This window comes from Eufriesea mexicana, unplaced genomic scaffold, assembly GCF_001483705.2.
Source record: "Eufriesea mexicana isolate 0111107269 unplaced genomic scaffold, ASM148370v2 scaffold5064, whole genome shotgun sequence".
Taxonomy (NCBI): Eukaryota; Metazoa; Arthropoda; class Insecta; order Hymenoptera; family Apidae; genus Eufriesea; species Eufriesea mexicana.
In genome coordinates, this window is record NW_016913009.1 from 189,459 (window position 1) to 215,792 (window position 26,334).

A 26,334-nucleotide genomic window follows, 5' to 3' on the forward strand; every position below is an offset into this window, starting at 1 on the left:
GCGTAAGAATAATCGTATTAAAAAATGAGCAGCACCGTCGCCGGGTGATTTATGAGACCATTGAGGGTGAAATATACTGAGGGGGAAAAAAAGAGGAGGATGACACGATAGTTTAATGTTTTTACATATGCGGTAATTATCAGCCCGTCTTTTATCCGTTCGCGATCGTATAATAATGATAAAATGTTGCGTTAACGATCGTATGGTAACCTCAGGTCACACACATCGATCCTCCCACGTGAGGCGTATAAATAATGGAGACATTCACGTGACTTATTCACAGAGCATAGCGGCGGACTCTCGGTAGTCGATTTACACGGTCCGTCGGCAATTCCCAGCGACGAAATCGACTGGTCTTCGACTTTCAACGATATTCGACATTGCCACCAGCTTTTATCTACATTGTAAAGCGATCATTCCCTATGAATTCTGCAGAAAATTGCAGCATTCGGTTGTAACCCGGCCATTTGCCTGGAAACGGCCCTATCGATACACATATATGACGACTTCGCGAAAGAACAAAGGTGAAGCAAACGTCTTAACGGAGGATAGCCATTACGAAGCTGTCTAAAAACATTTGTCTTGCCGGGTAGCGAGGATTCTGTCTTTCACAGAAGTCTTCGCGGCGAATGTTTTGCGAGAAAGGTCAACCGAAGTTGCCACTGCTAATCTATCGTGTAGTGACACGTGTGCACCGTTCATTTATTTTTCATTGCTTTGTTCCTCGTGTGTCGATAAATAATTTTTACGTAAAATTTGTATCTTGCGAAACTTCGTGTACATAAGTGCGTGCTTTGTACGAATTAAACGGAAGTCTTATTTTTTTCCAAATTTCGTGATTTTTAATTTATATCCCGCGTGTCTAGCATGCTAATCTAATATTCATTAGCTTGTACTGTGTGTTGACAAATAAGGCTTACATAAAGTCTGATTTTATTTTGTAAAACTTTGCGCACGCGCTTTACGCGAAGTACTATAAACGTTTCTTTTTTTTCTTCTTCTTTTAATTACGTAGATTTTAACTTAGAATTCAATTTTTAATTTATATTCCGTATTAAGATTAGCATTATCATGCGTGACGATTTGAATTTTGGATATTTTATATATATATATGTATTTTCATACACAGAGGAGGTATTAAATATACTCAAAACGACACCTGTTACTTAAATTTGATCAAAACTTTAAGTTGAGTCACTTTTTCAAAAAAGTTATTAATTAATATAGCGTCTACTGCAATTCGGTGGTTTTTGAATTTCGCGCGGTTGGACATCCTGTTTACATTTGTTCGCTAAGATGGATGGGGGCGCTGACTTATGTCAGATTCATCATAACACATCCAGTTGAAGCTGGATACGTGTAGTTCGCGCTCCACGTGATTTCTATAGATTTATATTTCATAATTTAAGAATATTAACGAATGCATGTATTTTGCGTGTCGTGATGGTGTTGTGTTCTCGTTAGTCGATCTTTATAGAATCGCACGATTCAGATTTCCATCATTTTTATTTTCCTTTACATTCGCTTTCTATTGGTTATGTACAAAGCATAATCAGTAGATGCGCGATGTTTGATTGGTTTATGCGTGAATTTGTAAATGTGTCTTTTAATGTGTGACAGTTCTCAGGTTTTAAAAGGAGAATTATTAGTGATAAATTCCGAGCTCTCTTGTTCGTGTTTTCGACGAAATACGGAGCCCTTATGCCAGTCCCCCTTTCAGTTGGATTCACGAGAGTCGAGATCTGATATTCGAGTCTCGAGGCAAGCGCCATAAAACATTTTGACCGCGAGAAGTGGTATGCAACGGTTACTATAATACTATAATAAACCATAATACTATAATACCATAATAAACGATATATGTTTACACTGCTCACAGATACACACACGGCTTAGCAGCTACACACAAGAGTTCGATGCGTGATTTATACAACGCAATATTTATTTGCTAGTGAAAGAACACGAAATTAACATGAATTTAAAATTCATTAAATGTATGTAATTTTTCGTTTAAATCTTCCCTTAATTTATACAAATACGTTTGGTATCATGCATATAAAATTAACCTGCTATTAAGATTTGTTAAAGATTAACAATTATGATATTCATAGTGAGTTCTTCAGAAATTTATCATTCGCAGAATCTGTAATTCAGGTTTCAAATGACAGTGGTGCAATTGCTTGAAGATCCATGTTTCGAAACTCTCAATTTACTTAACGTGAGAGTTTTCTAATCGAAATTGCTCGAGGAGAGTCGTTTAGGGATAATTGCATCGAAGTTTCACGTATGACCTCTCTGCTAAAGGTATTTCATCGTTGAGGTTACGTGTTTTCATTTTCGCAGTAGATACGAAGAAAAAAATTACAACCTCGTGCATGTGAAGATCTTAAGTAATTAGACCGCAATCTTGACGTCGAATCGAAGGAGAAAGTGCTACTACCATGACCCCACCCAATGAAATCGGACTGAGCTTATTTCCCTCCTCGCTTATCAAGTGATGGAAACACAAAAAGAGGGACAAAAAAAGAGAAAATAGGTTAGAAGCCTCGATGTAACGAGTGTGAAATCATGGGCAATTGGAACGTAGATAAGTCAGTGGTTTATCCGCATACTTGTATAATCAGACCGATTATACGTGATTCACTGCTTCACTCGAGATTTCATTTTTTGACAACGTACACACGATGTTTCGAGGTAAACGTGCACTAGTTTCCGCTTATTTATCCAAACCCTGATGTTTACCTAATTATTTTACGTTTATTTTCATTTATTTGAATTATAACTTTACATATTTTGTATGACATTGATTGAATTAAAATAATTTTTGTTTATGTAACGTTAACGGTGATGTTACCAAAATTGAGAAAAATTTGATAAGATTACCAGATAGTGACCTCCAAACGATCCAAGGTCGCGGAAGAATTGAGGTCAGTCGGTCGAAAAGGGATAGAAGCACGTTGAAGAAGCAGGGTGTAAATTTTGTAAATTGTTTTCAAATAACATGCAAGACAGTAACTTTGTTCTTATGAGTCTGTGTAAGTAACTTCTTTTTGTGCAATCTTGGAAAGTTTCAAGGTCGAAATAAGTGGATCTGACGGATTCCAATTGACTCTCTCTTTCTTTTTTACTCTCATCACTTGTATAAAGGCATATACTTTAAAAGGAAGCATATATTTTATATATCTTTTAAAAGGAAGTCACAAATAGTCGTCTTTCATAACAAATTAAAAGTAATTCTTTAATTACTAATAGATTTTATAGAAATAAAATTCCTGTTATTTTTCTGACCTTTTGATATTTAACAATTCTTCCACGTTTTTTGTGTAGTAAATATGTATTCGTTAATCTCAGTTATGATGGTATTTATTTTCAGCAATATATTAAATATTCAAAACAATCATTTTTGTACCATTTTAATTTTCAGTCATATGAATATAGAAAGGTGTAGGCCTTCAGAAATATAATAAAAAATTCAAAAATAAATTATGTATATAGTTTTAAACGAGGTATAAACATATTATAGTCGACGAAAATTATTTAAATTTTAATTCAAGAATTCACAAGTAATTTTATATTAAAGAAATACATTTACCGTGAGAATTATATATATCATTGTCATCAATTTTCAAAGATACGTAAATCATCGTGATGAATGCAAAATGGTTGTCGAAATCACTAGTTCTTGCTCGTTCTATTCAATTATTGTATCAACAAGACAATGTATCGACACATGACGTAGGTTTATTTAATTTCTTATGATTAATGAACACTTAGCCTTGACCATCGTCAAAAGGTTAACCGAAAAAGAAATCTTATGTACGCCATAGTTTAGTCCCTACATTTTTTATTCGACTACCGATTCCTAATGCCGTGAGATATTAACTTATACATATTTTCACCTTGAAATATTACACCTCCTACTAGCAGTTGTTTTGATATTAAATCAAAATTATTACTCCTTTCGCAATGATCGATTGTGTGGTCAGCACATTTCATTTTTGACAAGTTATCATTATCTCGAGAAAGGTAATTACTTGTTGTGGTTTGAGTTGTTCGTTTCATTGCAAAGTTCTTTATATGTTTTCTTTTTCACGATAGTTTAGGTGACAAGTATTTGCATCGTTCGTTATCATTATTAGTTAGAATTTTAAAAGATTCAAAACGAAACAAAATCTATTTTTTTAAATGTAGATTCCCTTTTATTCAGTTTGGAATACACTTAAAAAATAATATAATTTTCGAGACATTTTTTCGAAGTGTATCTTAACATTTAAAAAAATTTCCAATTACATATTATAAAAATAAAGGATATCCTTAAAAAAAATAAATACATATGTTCTCCTATCAATTTACACAATCGGTATTTTCCTATAATCGAGTACTACAATTTAACCATCTAACCTTTAAATCACAACTTTCAATTTCACCTGTGAAGAATCCTATATTTTATGACATACTACTACACGCGAAACGATGTTTAAAGATACATGTTACGTTAATCACCTTCAACCAGAAGTCCGTTACTAAAGTCAAATACGAATGGTTCACTGATGTTTGTAAACAGTCTGCGCGCTAAGGAATCTGACACGGCCGTTGGACGAATTTACTACCATTCCAGTTTTTATCTGGCGACCCATTCGAGGGATCGTGTGTTATTTGACGACTCGATGTAGCTTTAACTTCAGACAGTATATTTCATAACGGTCAAAGGACAAAAAGAAGTCACTTCTTCGTTAATCACGGCAATCATCGGTTGTGTTACGCGACTATATCGTTGGAGAAACGGCAGAAACAAAACACAATTAAGAATACGATTTTTATTGGTGCGAGGCGATCGGATTGCCCGCGGGTAGTTCCCTTGACCGTGAGATGCAGAGGACGAAAGAAGGGGGAAAAAAGAACGTTTCACGATGCTTAAATAGCGATGCAGTATTAATAGGGCACCGATAGACACCGGATTCGTTAAAACATTAACGTTTCCCGCTTATCGGAATCAGAACTTTACAGGTGCAACGCAATCGTAACATAAAGCAAGGTTGAATAGAATAACGAGACATTGTGACGTCCACGACATTGCATATAGGACGGACAGAAACGCCTAGAAGGACGTTCGTAAAGCAAAAACGTGAAAATTACGAAAGATCGTACGGTTCGTAACTTTAGAGCTCTCAGTTTCGTTATGAGTCAAGTTTTCCTCGTAAATCTTGCGTCGTGTCAAATTTTCCATGTAGATTCTTCTCTTTCCTTTTTAATTTATAGTCAAGCTGTCGTCGGATTTTTAATTATAACCTAAAAAAGAAAATATTTAAAAACTTCTTCTTTTTTCTTTGTTTGACAATTGCAAGGAAAATTCGCAAAATTGGAATGAATGTTACCATTTGCTTGCTGGAACTCTTTCTGCAGTCGAACATTTCCGAGAACATTTCGGATAAATACAATCGGTTTATTTGATACGATTGTTTGTTCGTATGTGCGTATTGTGTACGCTCTGTAACTACATAAATGAAATGTGAGGTATCGCCATTTGTAAACCTTCGAGATAGTGCGACGAGAATTGATTCGAGGGAACAAGTTGACACTGTTAATTCTCGCCTCTCGTGTCGACATGTGTCTCGTGAAATCGGTTGAACGTCCGACCTTCTTGTTGCCCTCTGAAACGTGGCAACCGGCTTGTTACATTTGGCGCCTTTTTACAAAATGTATAAAAATAGTAACGCACAAACTGGAGGGAAAATAAAAATTCGAGATGTCTTGAATTCCACAAATATTTCTGATCCATTATATTCTTATATTCTTTAACCAAACTCTACTCTTACTTACGATACACTCATTAGAGTTATTGATTGTTGTAAGCACTAAATTCCGTCGTTCGTTATGACTTCTTTTTAATGTCTACAAAAAGTTAAAAAAGAAAGACTGAAAGTTATCGTTTATGATTATAATTCAAAAAATGAAATGAAATAAAGGAAGTATTAGAAACAATAGCGAATGAAGTACCTTGTTTAACCTTGCTTTGTGGTTTTAAGATAAAAATAGTGGTTTTTCTTACAATATCAGTTTCATACACGTTGCTCTGTCCTTTCAAACATTTCGACACAGTCCCTGGTGTTACAGGATAATTATAACATAACATCCTAAAATCACGAAAATGGTGTAAACAAAAATTACATAAGTTCATCGTTCTATTTAACTCGTAATCGCGAGAAAAAAGAAGCTAAAGAAGGCCAAGATAAAAAAGAGGCGATGGGAAAAAAGAGAACGCGTGTTGTGGTTTGACGCAAAACTGCCTGATCCACGTCATTCGCAGGCCTGCAAGAGCCCGATACTATTATTCTTCTCTGGGTATTTTTACGCTTTCGGATCCAGGAAAATGTATACCTACCGGGGATCGATCAGGTTCACTTCCTCCTTTTCCATTAACCGACCACCGCCCCCGTGAAAATTGACGGGAAAAACATCGGTGTTCAACGGTGTCATGCTGGTCGGAACGATATATTCAGATTCATTAAATTACACAACACGCCTATCGATAAACACTCTGTTTATGATAATAAGGATCAATGCAGAATCCATTAGGAATGACTGGTTGCAAAGCGTTCTATATCCATCTCTCTCAGTCTCGCGTCTGCCTGATTCTCTGTCTTTTTCTATCTCGCTACGTCGACATGGCCGTAGCGGGTATATATACTTCAGTACGCACGCACTCCAGCACGTTCCTCGTGGTTTGTTTGCAGAAATCTAACTGACATCATTAGCCCGGGAAATTAATTAATGAGCCAGAGCCGTGACTTACGATAACTGTTCACGAATACAGATAGCGGATTGCATAATCGCGTGGCCAACCGTTTCTGCGACACTATTTCGCCAAGCTATCCCGTTACTTTTTAAGTGCTCGTGCACTAACGTTCGGGAGTTGCACGCTGGATCGTGTTTGTTCGTGCATCATCGTGTGTTCGTATGGAAGTATACCTGAGTCCCGATTTTGAAATTTTGATTCGCAGCTGTAGGTGCTGGAAGAATAGATTCGATTGTTATTTTCAATACTTGGCGATTATCGGAGTATATTTTTAGCATTCGGGAGTGTCGTCAAGAGTTATAGATTGTATCTAAGGCAAATATATGTATCGATGGATATATGCGTGATCCCTTCGACACGGTGACGCGTAGGCGCGCGTATACATATGTATACACGTGTGTGGCGAGTTCTGACTAAATATCGATAATCTAGATTTCGCGAATGATAGCCGTGGTAAGTGGAGATCGATGTTATTGAAATTCTGAGCGATTATGTTGTCAGATAAAATATTAAATTCGTCTATTTGTCAATTTTACAGAGTTTGAAGTTAGAAAGGAATATCATTAAATTTTTTCCGGATATCCGGTTATATGATAATAAACTATGTTAACGGAGTCGTAATTTTCGTAAATATTATATAATGAATCAGATAATTTTTAGAACGAGTAATTAGATTTATGACGTTTTAATTATTTGCAGGTTATGTGATGTTATAGATATTAAAAAATCCTTCTTTGAATATTTTTGCCAATAAAGAATAGTTAATATACACATAGTCGTTACACAAAACCAAATGAAAGTATACATGTATTGATGAGCAAGATAAGAAAAGAGAAAGAAAAAGATATTACACTTGCTATGCATGAAAAACAGCTCCTCGTCTTTCAAAATATTTCGGTAAACTTTTTGAGAAGTATTTATGTCTTGAATATAATAATATTATTTGTGATGGATGTTATGCTCGTTTTACCGCTGTTTTAGGCCAGAAAACGATTCTGAGTTCTAGTTAAAGATATTGGTTTGCTTATTTTTTTTTGCAGTGTATGCATAGCTTTGTTGCAAAGAAACGATTATCTCTTATTTAATAATTATAAATTTATCTCTATCGCTGAAAAAATATGCTCTACATATGCACATAATTTCTTTTACGAAAAGTTAAAAATGAAAAGTAAATTTAATATCGTGTATTTTTTAAATACGCAGCAACCGAATGAAAAATTTTTAGAACCGTGACCTCTGCAAGGTTAAACAATTTGCATGGTCTTTAATGTTTTACTTCAAAAAACTGTATTACATATGCAAGAGCTCGATAGTTACCTTTTAGTACTCCTCTACTCCCAGCTATAGCTATTGAATATGTGTGAATGTAAAGCAACCATGTTTGTACAAAGGAACAGCTAGGTAGACATATTGATATTCTAGATTTTCCTAAAAACACATGTTACCGGAAGCGTAACGTCTAGACCATAGGCATGTGTATGTCGAACAACTTTGGTACGTGGAGGTCGATTGAAATTACTAATTAGCTTTCTTTAAAGTATATCTTAAAACGTTATATAAGATCGATCTACCGATTTCTTGTTGGATAAGAATTAAAACTCTTATCGTTTCTGAGAAACTTCCGCCGACTAAGTATTCTGTCTGTCAGGTAACCTTCTGTGGAAGGCTAGTCGAACATATTTCTGTTAATCTAGCTCTTTATTAGGTACTTGGCAAAGTTTGTATAAGTATTTAGAACGAGATAGTGTTACAAACATGAAAGTGAAATTGATAAATTTTAATAAAACGAATGACATATATCAAGTATAAATAATATTTTATTATATGTCTCAAATATGCGTAAATATACGTAAGTACATACTATTCTATATTTCATTTTTGATATTTCAGTTACCCCAATTTTCACAAGTATAAGATAAATTAAATGCACAATTACATTAATTACATTACCATATGTATATAGATATTCCTCGATCGGTAATAGCATTATCGACGCAGTATTTCGATCATCTATTTATATTTTCCACAGTGACGGGATATTATTTCGCGAAGCATAACGCTTGTTGTTCTTGAAGTAGATTTTTAATTTAAACACCAATTACACGATGTAAAATATGCAGAGGTTGCAATGTATTGCTTCGATGAATGCTGACAGAGGTAAATAAATGTAAGCAGAGTCCAATCGGTTCATATTCCGGTACCAAGGAGATGTTCCTTTATAAATTTCTCATTCAGCAAGTCCATTCGTAGAAAGGAAGAAATTTGATGTATTGAAAGAACTCTGATCCGTTACCAACGTTTAAATATAGTGTTCCAAATAGGCGAGTCGTACATGGCACTTTAATTCTGAAATACAATGGAACGTCGATTATCCGAACATTGAGTACGCGAATGACCGATTATGATAATAAATATAAAGTATCATACCCGAGTTGCTTTAATATGTCCAAAGATATAATAAACACGAATTTATACTCAGAATCGTATATAACCTAAAATCATATTTTCTGTGTTAAATAAATTTTGTCATAAGAATCTAAAACATTTGGATTACTTACATTTAGTGAGGTCTAGAAATTTTATCGAAGTAGTAATTTACCCAAATTTAAATCATTATCTATATCTCTTCTTTGTTTTAAGTGCTTTATTAAAATTTCTCGACGTATTTCTTATTATTTCATTGGTTATAATAATAACAAAATATTTGTCATGTATTTTCAACGCTCAGGAGTATCTAAATTTTTATAGAGACTCTTTATAAAGTATAAATGTATAAAAATTCCAATTTTGCGTGAAATTTTCATCGAAATTTGTTAATAAATTTTTTAGTATGCACAAGTTGGAAAATACTATCGTTTGTTTGTACGATTATCGCAATGTGTCGATAACCGTTTATCAGCACCACCGTCTCTTTTCGCATGCATTGGATTTGTGTGCATCGTCATCGTTGTTACACTTATAAAATCATTCGATATACGATACTCTAGGGAATGCTTATCGTTCTATTCTTCTTCTCGAGCGACTTATCTTATCGGTAGGCGTCGTGCTTTTAACGATTCTTCGTAAATATCGTGAGGAATCTCTGACCGAAGAAAAATAGGTTCTATCGTTTACTATCAAATTGAATGATTCCGTAGTCCGTGATTGTGAACAGATTTCATCCGATTACGTAAATTGAATTCGCAAATAATCAATAAAATCAATCAATAATATATTATTATTTTTCACCTTTGTCCTTTTTTCTGCTTTTCAGTTCATTTAATAAACAGTAATTCAATTATTTGCTAATTGCTAATTAAAAATACACGTGTTAGACAAGCAGCCATGATATTCATACGTCGCAATTGGAAAGCAACGCGTATTTACTATTGGCGGAAATATTACAGGAAGTACATATCATTTCGATATCACGTAACGTCTATTCTCATTTTTTAAACATGATATGAGTTAATTTGACACGAATACACATGCACTTTCAAGCAATTATTATATCATTATTATTATTTCTCGATCTGACGCTGGTAGATCGCATAAAACCGTATGACGTGATGTTAGCTTTGCTTATCGATGTCTTGCGGTGTCCTGTGACAGATGGCAGTAGCGAGCATAGGAATTTTATATCGCTGTATTTACAAGAGCATGGTATTGTGCCTCTTAAATATTTGGGTTCCGTGAATTTCGTTCTTGATCGAACGGCGATAGAGATTGCTTTATTTGCGAGGCAGATTCGTCGTTAATACAAGAATTTACGACCACGAGAACGACAATCGCGCGATAGGTAAATGATCGGTGGGAAATAAGAGGATTTACGGTGGCGCGAGGTTTAAAAGCTTTGCGTGCGTACCTGGTCCGGCTCGGCCGAACGACGCCACGTTCTTTGATTTCATGCAGTAGTAAACGTCGATTTAAATCAGACAAGCGTGCACTAGTTTCGAATTTTACGCGTACCATTAATCTCTTGTGTTCAAGTTGATTGAAAAAACATCTAGGTGTATCTAACAAATGCGGTTTCATCTAAGAAGCGACAAATTTTAACCTACAAAATCATACGAATTAGAAGGTATGAGAAAGTAAACGCATTTTTTTCGAAATATTTTTAATTATTACAATTACTAATTATTTATCTCTTTACTCACGTATTTTGGTGTTCTGTGTAGAGAAGATTTAAAATGGACAATTATTTGTCCCGGAAATCTTAAAATGGCCAAATAATTTCATTTTTGGATCGCACGGTGAGAAATTACAGTAAATTTTATTTAAACGTCATGTACCATTAATCGTCTTCAAATAACCTAATTTTAATTAACCATGTGTCAATATATAGATCGAAATATTATTTTATGTTTTAATTTCAGGTGAGCAAAGATTTCTGGAAAACTGGTTAATGCATTTTTCTGATTTTCTTATCGTCGGTGAAAATCTTTTACGAGTGCAGGTCTAATAGAGAAACAGGGGATTAGGTCACGCTTAGAACGAATAAACACGGGCTAAGTTAAATGGAACGGTATCTATGATTGCCTGCCGCGCCCTTTTCTATCTCCGGCCCTACCCTTTTGGTCACCATAGGGGTTGTTCGGTTACAACGATACTCGGTGCGTCTTCGACGTTGTCACTCAATCTTATATCGAACTAAACTCGACTGACCATTGATTGGCCTTTATATTCGTTCACGAGAAACTCGCTAACAGAGAATTATTAAGGTTAATGATGTTTACACGAGCGGAAAAATTAGTTTACAAAATTGCGATTTTCTAACTTCGAAGGGTTGTTCCATTTTTAAAATTGAGGTTAGGTGTAACTAATCTATAAAGGCACGTATACACGTGTTCTTTGAATTGTTTGCAATCGTTTAAATATATTTTGCGATTCGTACATAGAAAAGTAGCTGGTTCGATTTGAAATTAAAATTAAAATTCGTATTTAGAATTCAAATTATTTATAATCTATGCAAATGAGAATTTGTTCGACTGTAACTTTATTTCATAGTATAATTCGTGTAAAAATATTACCTTTTTAATGCGTTAACATTGAATTTAATTGCACTTCTTTTTATTCTAAGATTTTGTCGTTCTCGAAACTTCCTTATGAATATTCTTCCAATAATTTGTTCCATTTCATAGAATTACATACAAAAATTCAAAACCGAATACTTTAATGTATTCTTTTACATTGCAAGGTTCAATACGAAAATAATATTATATTCTTTATCCATTCAGTTAATCAATATTATCAGGAAATTCAGTTCGAGCAAAATTTTATATTGAAATATCAGGAAACTTACAATCAAGAAGAATACGATATTATGCAAACATATACTTGTATCTACCACATCTAGAAAGCATTTCACTCGGGCATTTCCACTTTCTCCAGCGGCCGATCGCATCGACATCTCCTGTGCTCCCTGGAAACGCCAATCCTCATCGATAAAACGCAACAAATGCGGACATGCCGAAATTCATCGCGAATGATCGTCGAACGAATCTGGAACCGGAAACGAGGTGCCTCCAATACCGCGAGCCATCGCGCTTGCGAGCACAATGTCCGTTTCAATAAGACTGCCTGCATTGCCTCATAACGCGTATCTCCAGCCACGTTTCGGCCATTTCATCGCAATTTCCATCGCAGTGGAATACGTTGCAGCATACGGGGCCGAAAGTAATCGGTGTTTAGAGACGGAGAGTCGTGGATATCGGCCGGATTCGTTAATTCCTCGATCGTTGGCCTTAAAACGAGCAATCATCGCTCGACGACGTTCTCCAGGATGGTATTTCGATGAGATCCGACGCGATTAGTCGGCAGCGTTCCGAAGTCCAGTCGATACCGTGTCGTTTCCTCGAACAATTAGCACGGGAATTAAGGGACAATTTGCTGGTGAATCGCGTCGTTAGAGGAGCGTCCGCTTTGGTCGCGACGCGTCGACGATTACGTTATCTCTGGTGCACGGTGTCACAGAGAGACTGTGTCATTTCGCAAGGCCGCGCTGTGTATTATGAACGTCTAAAAGGGGTAGAGACAGCCGTCCATTATGCACGCTTGCACAATGGATACGTATCTAGGCCTGCCACTGGTTTTATTAACCGTTTGACAGCCTGGGATGTGTTATCGTGGAAAAGTGACGTAAACAGAGACACCGGTAACCTGTCAGCTGTTGATACGTTTCGGTGATGGCAGAGTTTCGGCAGATTTCGGGGTTGATAGGTGTCGTTGATTCAAGGTGGTGGTTCTTGAGCTTTCCGAACTTAGAGAATATCTTTGATTGGAGACAAAATATATGGAACATCGAAATTTCTAAGGCTACGAATGTGGTGACAAGAATTAGGCATACACGAATCTTTTATTAAAAATTATATTTCCATTACGGATTACTTCTTTGCGGGACTGGTGGGCGAGACTAATTTCGTAAGGCGTTTAATCATTTAGGTGTTTAGACTGTATGTTGTATGAGTATCTCGAGAGATTTGAGATTAATTGCTTGATTTATAAGAGGTTTAGGTCTAGTAATGTTGAGATAAACGTATTAAGATTAGAGAAACGGATTGATAGCGTTGAAAAGATAAGTTTTGTTATATAGAAAAATCAATCTCGGATACAAGGGATGAATAAATAATTTATAAGACCTAGATTCCGAGAACGAATGTTTATATAAACATTAGATAAGAATTGGGCGAACTACATCACGTACCCTTTTGACATTCGCACGAGTCGGTCAATCGTTTCAAAGAAACACTCAAATATAGATATACTTTCTTTTATTCCTTTCTTAATCAAATAATTGAAAAGAGAATTATATACATCCTAGTTATTTTACAATTATAACACTCATAATCTTAATAGATAGTTTGTTAAATTCGCTGTTTGTCTTTGTACTCCAGAGTTGAGATTTTGATTTTTCGTTTGCAATAGAATTTTACTACAGGTAGTAATATGTTATTCTTATAAAATGAGTCTCCTTCTCTTGTATAAAATTATATATATTTTATACGTTAATCTTAAGAAATATATGTACGTTCTTCAAAAATTCTTTTTAGATATTTCTAGACAATATATAGGAAACTTATCACACGTGAAAAGAGTTAACGAAGATATTTTATAGAAACTTCACGAACGAGTCATCCATAAAGAAATCCACAAAGACAATACATCGTTTGTTGCGCTAAAAATGTGCAGATGAAAATAGATTGCAGAGCGCAAGTAACGTTGTATATGCGTATCATAATTCAGTCTAGACTCTGTAAAGTACTCGAAGAAATTTTGCAAAGTTTATCCTGAACATTGCGTAGCTCTTAGCTTAGCATCGTTTTCTAAGGTTATCTCTTTGGAAAACGATGCTAATTACCAGGTCTCATGAGAAGGTGGCTACGCAAAGAGACCCGACATAACGCCCTACTGGCACATTCCGCATCGAGGGTACATTAGTTTAACTCGGAGCGAAACAAACTGACGCTTATAAAATTTCATATCTTACAAAAGGAAAGTCAATTCGGCATACTAGGATCTAATATTCTGCTGTCGAGACACTGAGATATTTCATTTAACAGGCTCCAATATTTTCAAGTTCTCACAAAATTTGGGAATCAAAAAGAATATGAAAACCGCGAGCAAAGAAAAGCTAAGTGAAAATTCAGAGTACATAGTAACGTAACACTGATAGATACGAAACTAAAATAGAGCCGATATAGAATTTCAAAAATTCCTGGAACCGTAATCGAAATCGATAGCTTCTCCGATTTCGGTTCTTTATAACAATCATAGGAAATAACAATTTTGGAAAATTGTTGTACTTTTTGGGTGCTATCCATAACATACTATTCCTCGAAGGCTTCGATTACGACATACCCAGTTCCAAACTAAAACTTGCTACGCAAAAAAACTGCTCACTTTAAAATCTTGGACTAATTCTTGACGCGTTTACGTGCGTCATGTATTCGTTATTTTAGGTCTGTTTAATTTCTTATCGCCTGTTTTCCTTTTCTTTTTACCAAGATTGACGTGATTTAATTAGCAAGCGGAGCCAAGATTTGCATAAATGGAAAGATTGTTCGAAGTAAAAAAAATTCCGCGAGTACTTACTATATTCATCGAAGTATCTAGTAAATTATTAATTATTAATATAAACACCTATAACTATATCTACAAATGATATCTAAAATTAATAATATTAATGATAATATCTATAAATAATATTTATAAGAATCTACGAATATCTCTGTCATAAAAATTATTATATTCATGGCGAAACATGAATTAATAAGATTTCTTGTATTCAATGTACATCCATGAAGATTATTATTATATAACAATGACAGTTGATTAAGTACCGAGTTTACTTACTATAATGATCGATGTGATACACGTCATTATATAAGAGATTTAACTAAAAGATTTGATAGAAATCATCTGTCCTGTACAGCATTAATTTACATTATAATAATGTAAGTACGTCGCAAACATCAGATTGAATTTACGATTATTTATAATTAACTTTGCAATTCATCCAAACGTAAAATTTGTAATATCTCGAAACGAAATGTATATGAGAAAAAGGTACATTTCATGAGATATTTTCTAAATTTTATCACACGACATTTCGACCAATAGGTCTCCCGATCTAATACTTAAAAAATTGAAAAATAAATTTTCGATGCCAGAGAGACGTTGAATGTTGAAATAAATTTCTCAAGCTCGGAGTCCTTAGCTTCTTGTACGTTTCCGGTATTCGTGTGTTTGTGCACGTATGTTGGAACATTAGCTTAATGCGCCTCTTCCAATGTGTAATTAAGCTGAAAGCGAAAATTCTTACGCATAATCGAGAACAACACAGGGTTTTCTAGATCACGGTAATACGATTACGCGAAACGGACAGAGTTAATTAATTTCTTGCATAATCCGGCTCACTTACCCGTTATTTGTCGACGAATCGTGGAAATGACGGTCGATCGTAAAATCAAATACCTTTATGCTCCTCGTTAATAGATCAGACATTTCGATAACATTCCGTTTCTTTCGCATGATTCTGAGAATAGGTGTCCAGATTTCACCAATTTTAATGGATCGTTTTGCATCTTTGAATTATCGATGTCAATTATTTATGTAATTTTGTAATACTTAACTGTATAGATGAATAGTCTTTTATACGTCTTGTGAATCTTCGAATTTAGATAAGAGACAATTTCCATAAATGCTAAACGAGCATCGTCTCTGAAAAGATGCGCATCTAGTTAAATGAAAATAAACTTTGTTAATTAATATCGTCAATTCAATTGTTTTTCCTAGTTCACGGGAATTTGATTATTCTAACACGTGATTGTTTATAATCCATTCTATATTAATTTATAATAGCGATGAAACTAATAACCCGTGTGATTTACAATTAAATTAATAATCAAGAATTCTAAGTCGTAAAACGATAACTAAATTGAATAATTAAAAATATTATAACTGTACCTCATAATTCACCTGTTCAATATGTCAGTAGTCTATAGGTGACTAATTCTAGCTTCATCGAAGCAGTGACAAATGACTTCACTTAAGCTTTTTCATGGTCTATTTCGAAGATATGGCAATTTAGTATCCCGTCGAGTCGAGCAAATTGTCGAACAGTGTTCGGTGATTAGATTCTCTTTTAGTATCGTGTTCCAGGGAAAATGATCGAAATTTCTGTAATTTTTCATCGTGTCGCGGGGCTGCTTCCTTAATAGCTAGCGAATATGTCTCTTGGCAGAGGAACCCGATAGACTGTCGTGCATATTTTCGTCGCCCGATTGAATGAAATAATTTTACGCTGACAGACAAGCAAAATGGAATCGTGTCGTTCTGTGATGATGTATTATCGGGTTTGGCGTGTCCACGCCTAACGTAAGCTCGAGCGTAAACTCAGAAGCGTGGGCCGCACCGGCGGTGGCACGTTTCGTCCAGCTTTTCATTAGTTCGTCACGCTATCTTCGTGGTTTGCCTCGTGTTCTCCATAAATATTATTTAATATCGATTGCCACCGCAATGCTTCCGGGTTTTTGGTTTAATTGGTCGCATGAAAAGGAACAGAAAAAAAGAATGAAATGTTCTGGAAATATTATGACCATTAGAAGATATTGCTTGAAATAATATTTCAACAGGTTGATGACATTTTAGTTTGGGAATTTAATTTAATTTTTTTATTTTCTTTCGAAGAAGAAAAAGTAAAACTACCGATTTATAATGAATAGTTAAATATAGTATAGGCAAAATAGGTAATATGCATACTCATTTTCCTATCTGAATAAAAATTAAGATTGTTTTTGTCAAAAGTAGCTAGTTTTCAGTCACTGCGAAAATAAAATGTCTAAGATAAGTTATTCTGTTGGTTCCTCTGTTAATATTCAAATAATTTTGACATTCACGTTTCTATCGATACAAATTTGATAAATTGAGACATCGAAAATGATTGAAAAATCGAGATAGAGTTAGAAAATATTAGCATACGAGTGTTGAACGAAATTAGAAATCACGTTTCGGTCCAAAAATTCGAGTCATCGTGTGCGAATCAGATTTGAAGAATTATAACTCTTCAGAATTGCGAAATTTACAATTAAATCTCTTCACTACCGTATCACTAACTCGATTCTCTGGCAATAGTTATAAAATACTCCAATGACTGTGAGTTTGAGTACACACGAAGATAACGTGGAAAAGATCACTAAGCATCGAAACTGTTCCTGCTCGTAAATTTTATCCTAGCGTATACAAAAGAACCGTTCGACGTCAGTTAGACTCGCAACGTCAAGATTGTATAAAGAAACAAAGAAAAAAATCATCTAGTCATCCTTGATAATTCATTTTCTAGCCGCTCTTCTTTTTCTGGAAGATTCTCCTCCGCTATGATTTACGGCAACGGAATCTTCTGTGAAAACACACGTGTGAGACAGATAACCAGCGTTAGTCTTACTCAGCTCATTCGTGGTTAAGTCGTGCAATATCGTCTCTAGCAACTGGTAGTATCGGCACGTACACTTTTGTTCCTAAGTGTCTGGACACTTAGGGGAAATGAGGTAAACCTAAAAAATCATTGGAAAATTATTAAAACAGCTTCAAGTATTGTCTTCCGTGATATACTATGAAACACATGTGAAACAAATTTTCTTTAGAAATATAGTCATAAGAAACCCTTACCATAGGACACTGTATTCCAAGAATTCATGTCTCGTGTACACTATAAAGAATCCATACATGATACTTAAACATTCTTATTTTTCTTGCAGTTACTGTTTGCTCTGAAAAATTTAATATCAATTTTTATTGCAGTAAAAAGGTAATATGTGTAATACTTACATGAACAATATACAAGGGTTAAACCAATTTTTAACTAAAAGATCAAACTAATTCTAAATAATTAGTTTCAGCTTTTATACATAATTTGGATATAGCTAGAACTCTGATAGAGAAACCGTATAAAGTTTAATTTCCCCTGTGAATTTTGATGACATTTAGAAGAACGAATGTCGTGACATTTTGTAAAATATATCACTCTCGTGTGTATTTTAGAAAAAACATTAAATTTGAGCATCAATCAACAACCTTATTAGTGAATCATCGGATAGAACATTTACTCTGTAAGTATGAAAGAAACCTTCCAGAAAAGAGTTGACTGGTAACGAAAATTTAAATAGATATTTTTTCAAATTGGCGTAAATCTTAACAAATGTTTGCCCAGAAGAATAAACATTTTATCACATTCACTCTAAATGACTAGAATTTCATACAATCTTGTTGAACGAATAACGTTTGCGTAAATCTTTAACGAGTAAATTTCACGTTAGCAGATTTCGCGGAATACGTGGTCCAGAGAGGAAATAAGAAGACTACCGGTTCTTGTCAACCGGAAGCATTGATTAATCACAGTCCCGCTCGAAACCTGATACCGATAACGATGTAGAAAAAAAGGAAAATCTGCATAATTAATAAATTTTGTTCCGTCCTAACACTATGAATCAATCTTCGCAATAAAGCGTTAAATAATTCCTATTGACTCGTTTAGAAGCATTGATTGTGAAAAATACCACGCTATTCGTAATTTTGAAGAGCTCGTTTGAACGTCGGTTCAGAGACATCGTCACGGAGTGATGTGACATTTCTTATTTCCTCTGCTCATGGACACACAGCCCATAGTTATTACCACCGTCGATAAGAAATTTTCGACGGCGAATATTTATCGACACAATTGCTGGCATATCGTAACAATTTAGGACAAAAGTACTCGAAAATGTCGTAACGTGGCATTTGTAAAATGTCACAGATGCCATTAACAGACCCGTTTGGAAATGGTCTCACGAGCATTGCGAACCATTGTTACATGGAAGGTGTTTGAGCTCCGTGCGTGTCCCAATTTCTTCTGTTTGTAGCGCAAACACATTTCCATGGAGGATGGTTTAAAGGACAAATAGCATCGTTTTTTCGTTTATAAACGTTCTATTCGAGTTTAACGAAAGTCTACGAAGAAATGGTTGATGATGGCAATTTAAAAGTTTCATGGTTATCGATCGAGGAATCGAAGAGGATGGACATTCGTAAAATATAATGCACTTAACATAATGCGCGCTATGTACGGGAATAACACAAGTTCTTCGCGGAAGCACATCCTCATTAGATCGCTGGCTGAGCTCGACTGAAAGTAGCTGCGATTACGCTTTTGGAGTCCCATAGAGAACGTAATCGAAACGCTTTTGTTCTTGGATTATCGAGGTCACGCGTGATTATTCATTCTCTTTCCTTTCTTTCACGCGAGTTATTTAAACTCAGCCGTCATTAATCGATGATACCAGTTAGTGTTACTCCTTGTTATTCTATTTGTTCCATGATTTCAGTTATGAGGTTAAGAGACTTTGTTTGCGTTTCTTTCACTCCTCCTTCCTTTGCTGCTATCATTTTTGTATTACTGGTTGAATATAAATGAAGTCGGAGTATAAGGGGTACCTATTTTAAAATTTTGTATTAGTCAGACATTTATTTTGTTCTTAAATAACGAATACTTTTGAATAGAATATAAAACAATTCTTAGAAGATATAATAACGGTGATGATATAATAGTGACAGAAATATAATGTAACATGTGCAGGATGACTAATCGAGAGGATTTCATATGTGTGATAAAATGTGAAAGATATTTATTTTAAAAGATATTAATTACCTTCATACGATCACTCGTGGAAAAACTATTTACACCATCTTGTGGAATCATTCATCTTTTCTCTCTTACACTCTTTTCTAACTTCAATCAAAATGATGATAGCTTGTTACAGATGCGTGAATTACCCTATATGACATATAATAAAAACGATAGTGATAATGATACACTCTTCTTAATTATATCTTTGCTTATATACTTTTAGACTGTGTTTAGTTTAAGACTAAATGTACTTTTACAAAAGTTTCTTTGAACTTACGTTTAAACACAGAATACTACAATTTCAAAGATAAGCATAAATTCGACATAAAGAAAGAACAAGAAAAAAGAAAATTAACATTCAATTAGAAACCCATCTTTACATGCAGCAAAAAGTTTCCATCCAGAAAAAGTACTGTGTTCATATTTAAATATAGAAGATCACATACAAAAAGAAAACAAATAAACATTGCAAACATTTGCAAATTCTATCTAACAAAAAAATGAAAAAAGACCACAAATTAGAACATAGTAAAGGAAAAGATAAAAAGGGAAAATATGCAAATTTCTAAATAATAACCTCGCGTGTTGAACCTATATCTTCCTAAAAGGAAAAAAAATATGAGAAAAGAGAGAGCAGAATTTCCATTAAAAAATGTTATTTGTCGAACGAATCTCCATATCTATTTAAATAAAAGGAATAAAAAAAAATGAAAATGAAATGCAACATATATACAAAGTTGCATCATATTTTCTCTAAAATATAATAAACAATATTTCTCGTCACGCGAAAATAAAAGGGAGAAAAAAAAAGATGGCGTTCCAATTAAAAACGTTGCGTGTCGCGTGAACTTTCGCGTTTTCCTGTCGACAGGCCGGCATGCTTCCCCCACTCATAGAAGCTTTTTCCTCGATCGAGGCGCGCACCGGTGGAGAAATGCCGCCTTGCCGTTTTGCCCGTCAGTCGAGAATGGCGTAAGCTTTCGACCGGACGGCCTTTCCGATCGGTGCACGCGCTGAAACGCTTCTCTTCTTTCGTGGAACACAAAACACGCGAGGATCGGTGCCGCGACGCGCGAGCTCTAGCTCTTAGGTTTTCTCTTCTGCAATCGTTTCTTTCGTCTCTTCATTTTCCTTTTTCCTTGACAACGCGTCGTTTGCCAGTAATCGTGCTCGATTTTACCAAGTGCCTCTCTTTCTACTCTTCGTCACGTTGCGCGCAACTAATGCCACACCTGTAATATAATAGAATCAAGGATTAATAAAGTCGAAGATTTCTACCGAGTGCCTGTATTTATTCGATTCCGGCAGTTTCCAAGTTTGAACTTTCGTGATTTCGCGGGAACACGTCGACGGACCTCGTGGTTATAGATCGATCATCATTGAAACCAGCGACTCAAGTGAACCGGTGGAAAATAATCCGTTCTTTTTCCAGGGATTTGAACAAACGGATAAATCCAGTGATCGTGGACCAGTTAAAATTGAACGCAAGGTCAACCGTAGCCTCGAAAAGTTTTTTTTTTAAACGGTCCTCGAACTTGAGTGCTTCTCGATAAAGATCGACGAGATCACATAACGACGGAGAACGTTGGAATCGTTGTGAAATTCGTTCAGGAAAGTTTCTGGACAACGTGGTTTCGAAAGTCGTGATTTCGATTGCCGCTCGACACCTTGAATACCTACCTAGGCGAAGGTGGTCGATCGCTGCGAAGGATTTCTTGCAACCTTGACCCACTGGGATCAATCTGTCGTTTATGATTATAACGCATGTTGAATAATGCTTTGAATCGAAACCTTATAGATAATCTTTGATCAATGAACGGTTTTCTTACCTGAACGGTGAATAGTGGTCGAAGTAGTATAATATTCTTCAAGTGTCTTTGCTCGAACGATATCTTCGTACCGACTGGGCACGATTTCCGTGATCGTCGATAAATTCATAAGCTGAAAATCGTAATCGTAATCGTAAACGTACATACATAACCTCTTCCTTTTTTTGATGACAAAACGTGGGAACGTCAAATGAGATTTCTACTATGCGAAGACATGACTTCTGGTACTCTTCAAGGTATGTCATTATTCCTTCTCGTATCTGTAATAATCTATGTAATAATTAACTTGTTATTGCTCATAATTTCACGACTCGCGTGTGCATCTTGAATATCTGATTAATCGAATTACACATAACCTAACGTTACCGTCGATCGTAATATCTCTCGGTATCATTTTCTCATTGGACCCGTCTTGTGATTAAATAAATTTATACCGGTGTCTACGAATCATTGCATCCGATAATCTCAACAATTTGTCAGGATCAATATCTCAGGGGGGAGATGATAGGCACTAAAAAGAGTTCATTGTAACAGGCGATCGATGAAAAGAACGTTAACACATCGTGCTCGTCCGTTGGTTTCGTGTTAAGCGACATGATATGATATCCGGCCGATTAAATACTCGACATTTATTTTCAATCCTGCTGTGTCGTTATCGTAAGTCATAATTTGACGGGGCGAATACTGGACGATCTAACAGCGTCGCATTTCACCGATTAACATAAACACGATCGAACCTGAAACAATGGAAAATAAACTTGAATAGTTCGAAGGTTTCGATTTACGTCTTTTCGAGTTACAAATTTTTTTTAAAGTATTCGATTACTTACCAAGCTCATGGTTATATTGTATGTGAAATTTTACATTATGCTATTTACGATGATTTTTGTCATTTATTGGGTAGTCTCGCGATTATTTTTTTCTTCTTTTTTTGGAAGAATTTTCCTTTTTAATAGTGAACACTTTTAATATTTTATTTGAATTCTGTTTAAAGTAAATGATTGACAGGCGATGTTGTGGTAAACGAATTACACGTTTGAGGTTAAACATTTCGACTGCAACATTGTAAACCTGATCCCCAACGAAACACTGGCAACATCTTTTGTTGAGAATGACCGTTTCGATTGGCCAATCGAAACCTTTCTCTTTTATCGCTATTACTTGACGTTCGCATGGGAATAATATTTAGCAAATTTAATTTTCTGTTTCATCAGAGTTTGTAATAGATAATTCTTTTTCAGTCTTATCACACATACGAAAGGTTTTGATTTCGTTCGTTTAAAATCTGCCAAATTTCTTCAAACAATCCAATGTAGAAAAGGAATAAGAAAATTTGAGAAAACGATCCAGCCAAAAATGATGAAAGATCGTGGACGTGAGATACGATAAACTCGGGTAAAAGTAGATAGTGTATAGATACCATTGGCAGTCGGCCAATCGTGGTATCATGAATGTATGCAACATGCGTACTGGCTGTGTTTTCCAAATGAGCTTCCGTCATACAGAGGGAATACTTTCGTTTCACAATGATCACTGGCAAAATGTATTCTTGTCTTACACCATTCCAACCTCGAATACTTGCCGGATTAAATATTTTTGCAATTTCGATACGCATTGTGTCGATTGTGTATTACGTCAAGTTATCTCAATATGGTAAAACAGAATCAGGTCACTTACTATTCGACCATTCTTTACCTGAACTGAGTGTGCACTTTTTAATATTTCTTATATGTACTAAATGTTATACACGCCAAAGTTTTATGTGCAAAGATACTAAATAAGAAACGTATGATATTAAAAAATTAGGAAACTAAGATAAAGGGGAAGTAATTTACGAAGCAAGGATTTATTATGGCCAGTATCCTCGTAACAAAGAGATACCGACAAAAACAAGGATAGAGTTACTAAACGTTCGTGAAGCGAGCGACCTCTCTGGCGGGAACGCAGCTTCCTTTTGTTGACTAACGTAGTACGCGTTACCTAGATGCTCGAACTAATCGCCATAACTTGAAAATAAATCTCATTCGTATAAAGTTGCAAGTATTAGAAATGATTATAATTAATGATATTAGATGGACGAATTATAATTTGAATGTCTTAAGGCTATTATAAATGTATTAAGTGTATAAATTAATTCGTGAAATTAAATGTGAAGAAAGTGTGACAATTTCGATTCGATAAATTCGTTTACACCATTTCTATCTTTCATAATGTTAAAGTACGTGTTATCTAAACGATGTGCAGAGGACTGAATAAGTAAAATCGGTTGTAGTCAAGTGTGGAGAATACGTCGGGCGTGGCAGATCTCTCCAAGCAAGATTAAAAATTGCTTCCTTTGTAACCTTTGCGACACGAAGCCATGCGTTGTCGTGAAGCAGTCACCCTCTTCTTGTTTCCTTTTTTGTGTACGTTTTTCCGCATTCCAACTTATCGTTGAAAGTAAGAAGTTATTGTAATTCATGTAAAATTATGTAAACACAGATGATGTTTTTTTGAAATTACCGTAAAACAGGTAATACTTGAATTGGCTACAGGAAGCGAGTGAATCTAAAGGTACCTAAATAACTTATACACTTAATAACTAAGTATTATTATAATATGCATACATATATTTTTTTAGTGTCTTTTTTTAAATCGAAATGTGATAATAAAAGATACCATGGATATCATGGCGATTATACCTGGATTATACGGATACTGTATAGAGTATTACTGTCGGGTAAGAAGAAGATTAATTATTGCTTCTGATAGTTTTAACAAATGTATCTCTTAAGAATGAATCTATGTATCTAGGTATCTCTTATATCAAGAAAGGTATGAACAGTTCAGAAAATATAACATTTATATTACATACATCTTGTTCTTTGTCATTGTTACTGACTGGAATATGAAATAGGCATTATGAGGAAAAGTATATGTTCTGTTATCGTTTAAAACTTCCTTATCTGGACATAATTTAAATACTGATTCATGTTTATATTAGTCCTTACTCATTATTTCTTCTGAATCTGCATAAAATTTATGTTAGAGGTTTTTGTATTTAATAATTTATTTTATTGCGTATGCCTGTTTCAACATATTAATTAATTTAATAATATACGTAATTTTATACACTACACTTAAACGTATATAGAAATAAAAAATCTCGATGATTTTATGAAGTTCCAGTAGTAAACTAAGTACTACTAAGTAAACTAAGTCGATAAGAAGAAGTATCAATATTACATGTTTAAATATTGAAGTAACTTATTTTGTTTTTATTTTAGCCGAAACATCGAGAAGTTCCTCAGTCATTGCAAGACTAATCGTTTAATCGTTTCAAATGAAACGCATTATTCATATTAGGTCGCAGACATAAAGTAGCATTTCATTAGACGATAAATTTAGAGTAGTTATTCATCTGTCATGCAGACCGATGTAAGTTAGTTTCAACGCTGGCGTTCGATACATCTTCGAAAATACCATTTTCTCCGTTAGCCATTCTCCGTTGTCCCCGTGCAGTCGTTAGGTCAATTCTTCTATTACGTTTGCTTCCTCTATCTTGAGTCGTTCCTTTTTCCAACCCTCTGGAAATCGCTCGAGTAGCGTACCAAAATATCTCCTGCTCGTATTCTCTATCCAACACTGCTCTCCTCTTCGAATAATGCGTGAAGAGAATAGAAAAACTAAGCTGAGAACTCGGAATCATGAACCGTGTCTAGATTGGACTGAGATCGTTTGTCTTCTGAGCAACAACTATTTCTGGGTCAATAGTTGCACAATCGGGCAATATTAACTCGGGATCATGGTCGTAGCCGTATTAGTCATTTATACGACAGCTAGGAAACGATGTTGCGGTCAATTGTTACTGGGTTGTAGGAACATGTACGTCTGGTTGGATATTTGTTGTACCATTGGTTTATGGCCTAGTCGACGCAAATTGTAGCACGTGCCATCTTGGTGGAGTTCTAATTGTTCGTGGGTAACAGATCAGATAAGATGATGTCTGAAAAATAAGATTGATTGATACTTATAACGACAGATAAGAATAACATATTCACACTTGATTCTTAACTGTTTGCAGATGGATAGACTACTGTAATTGCTGAAAGATACATCGTGAAGAAAACAAATTTTATTTAAGAAATTTGATATATAAAAGTAACACGTGTGGTTTAAAAGAAACCAGAATTCAGAATGAACTTGGACAAGTATCTGCAGACATTTTTAGTCTCTCTTAGGTATCATTTTAAATAATACATAAATTAAATACAAAGTTGATTTTACCTATTTTTTTTTTTTTTTTTTTTTAATAATGTGGTTTTTCACAATACAGGTATTAACATAAGAAAATGAAATTCATGATGTATAATAGACTCAAAACACAAGGTAAAAATGGATGATAATGAAATACATATCTAGAATGATGAAAATGATGGGACTGCTGTGTGCAGACATCTGTCCACAAATGGTTCAATCTGTATCGATGAGAAATTTGTTTCCTTCTTTAGTCGCTCAGAATAGTACATTTATCTTGATATGGTTGGCGATATTGGAGATTATCGCAAAATCTGTATAAAAGAATGTGAAGA

At 34.8% G+C, this 26,334-nt stretch overlaps 1 protein-coding gene and 1 long non-coding RNA gene across 6 annotated transcripts in view; one reads left to right on the top strand and one right to left on the bottom strand.

The window, feature by feature from the left end:
- The window catches only part of ATP8B (ATPase phospholipid transporting 8B), a 62,662-nt gene that overhangs the window by 4,074 nt on the left and 32,254 nt on the right, over positions 1-26,334 (top strand). For 3 of the 5 annotated variants that reach the window (XM_017906193.1, XM_017906196.1, XM_017906197.1), the window contains exon 1: positions 21,786-21,999. The exons of 1 other annotated variant lie outside the window; for it this stretch is intronic. The gene's annotated coding sequence lies outside the window, so the exon portion shown is untranslated. Of the gene's footprint in view, positions 1-21,785; positions 22,000-26,334 lie in introns of those variants that run through there. One more of the 5 variants, XM_017906195.1, reaches the window with a different exon arrangement.
- LOC108551861 (uncharacterized) lies at positions 4,484-6,829 on the bottom strand. Its single transcript, XR_001890507.1, has 5 exons — positions 6,383-6,829; positions 5,998-6,134; positions 5,821-5,892; positions 5,376-5,651; positions 4,484-5,289 (listed from the first exon to the last, which is right to left on the bottom strand). It is a non-coding gene; the product is annotated as an uncharacterized LOC108551861 (long non-coding RNA).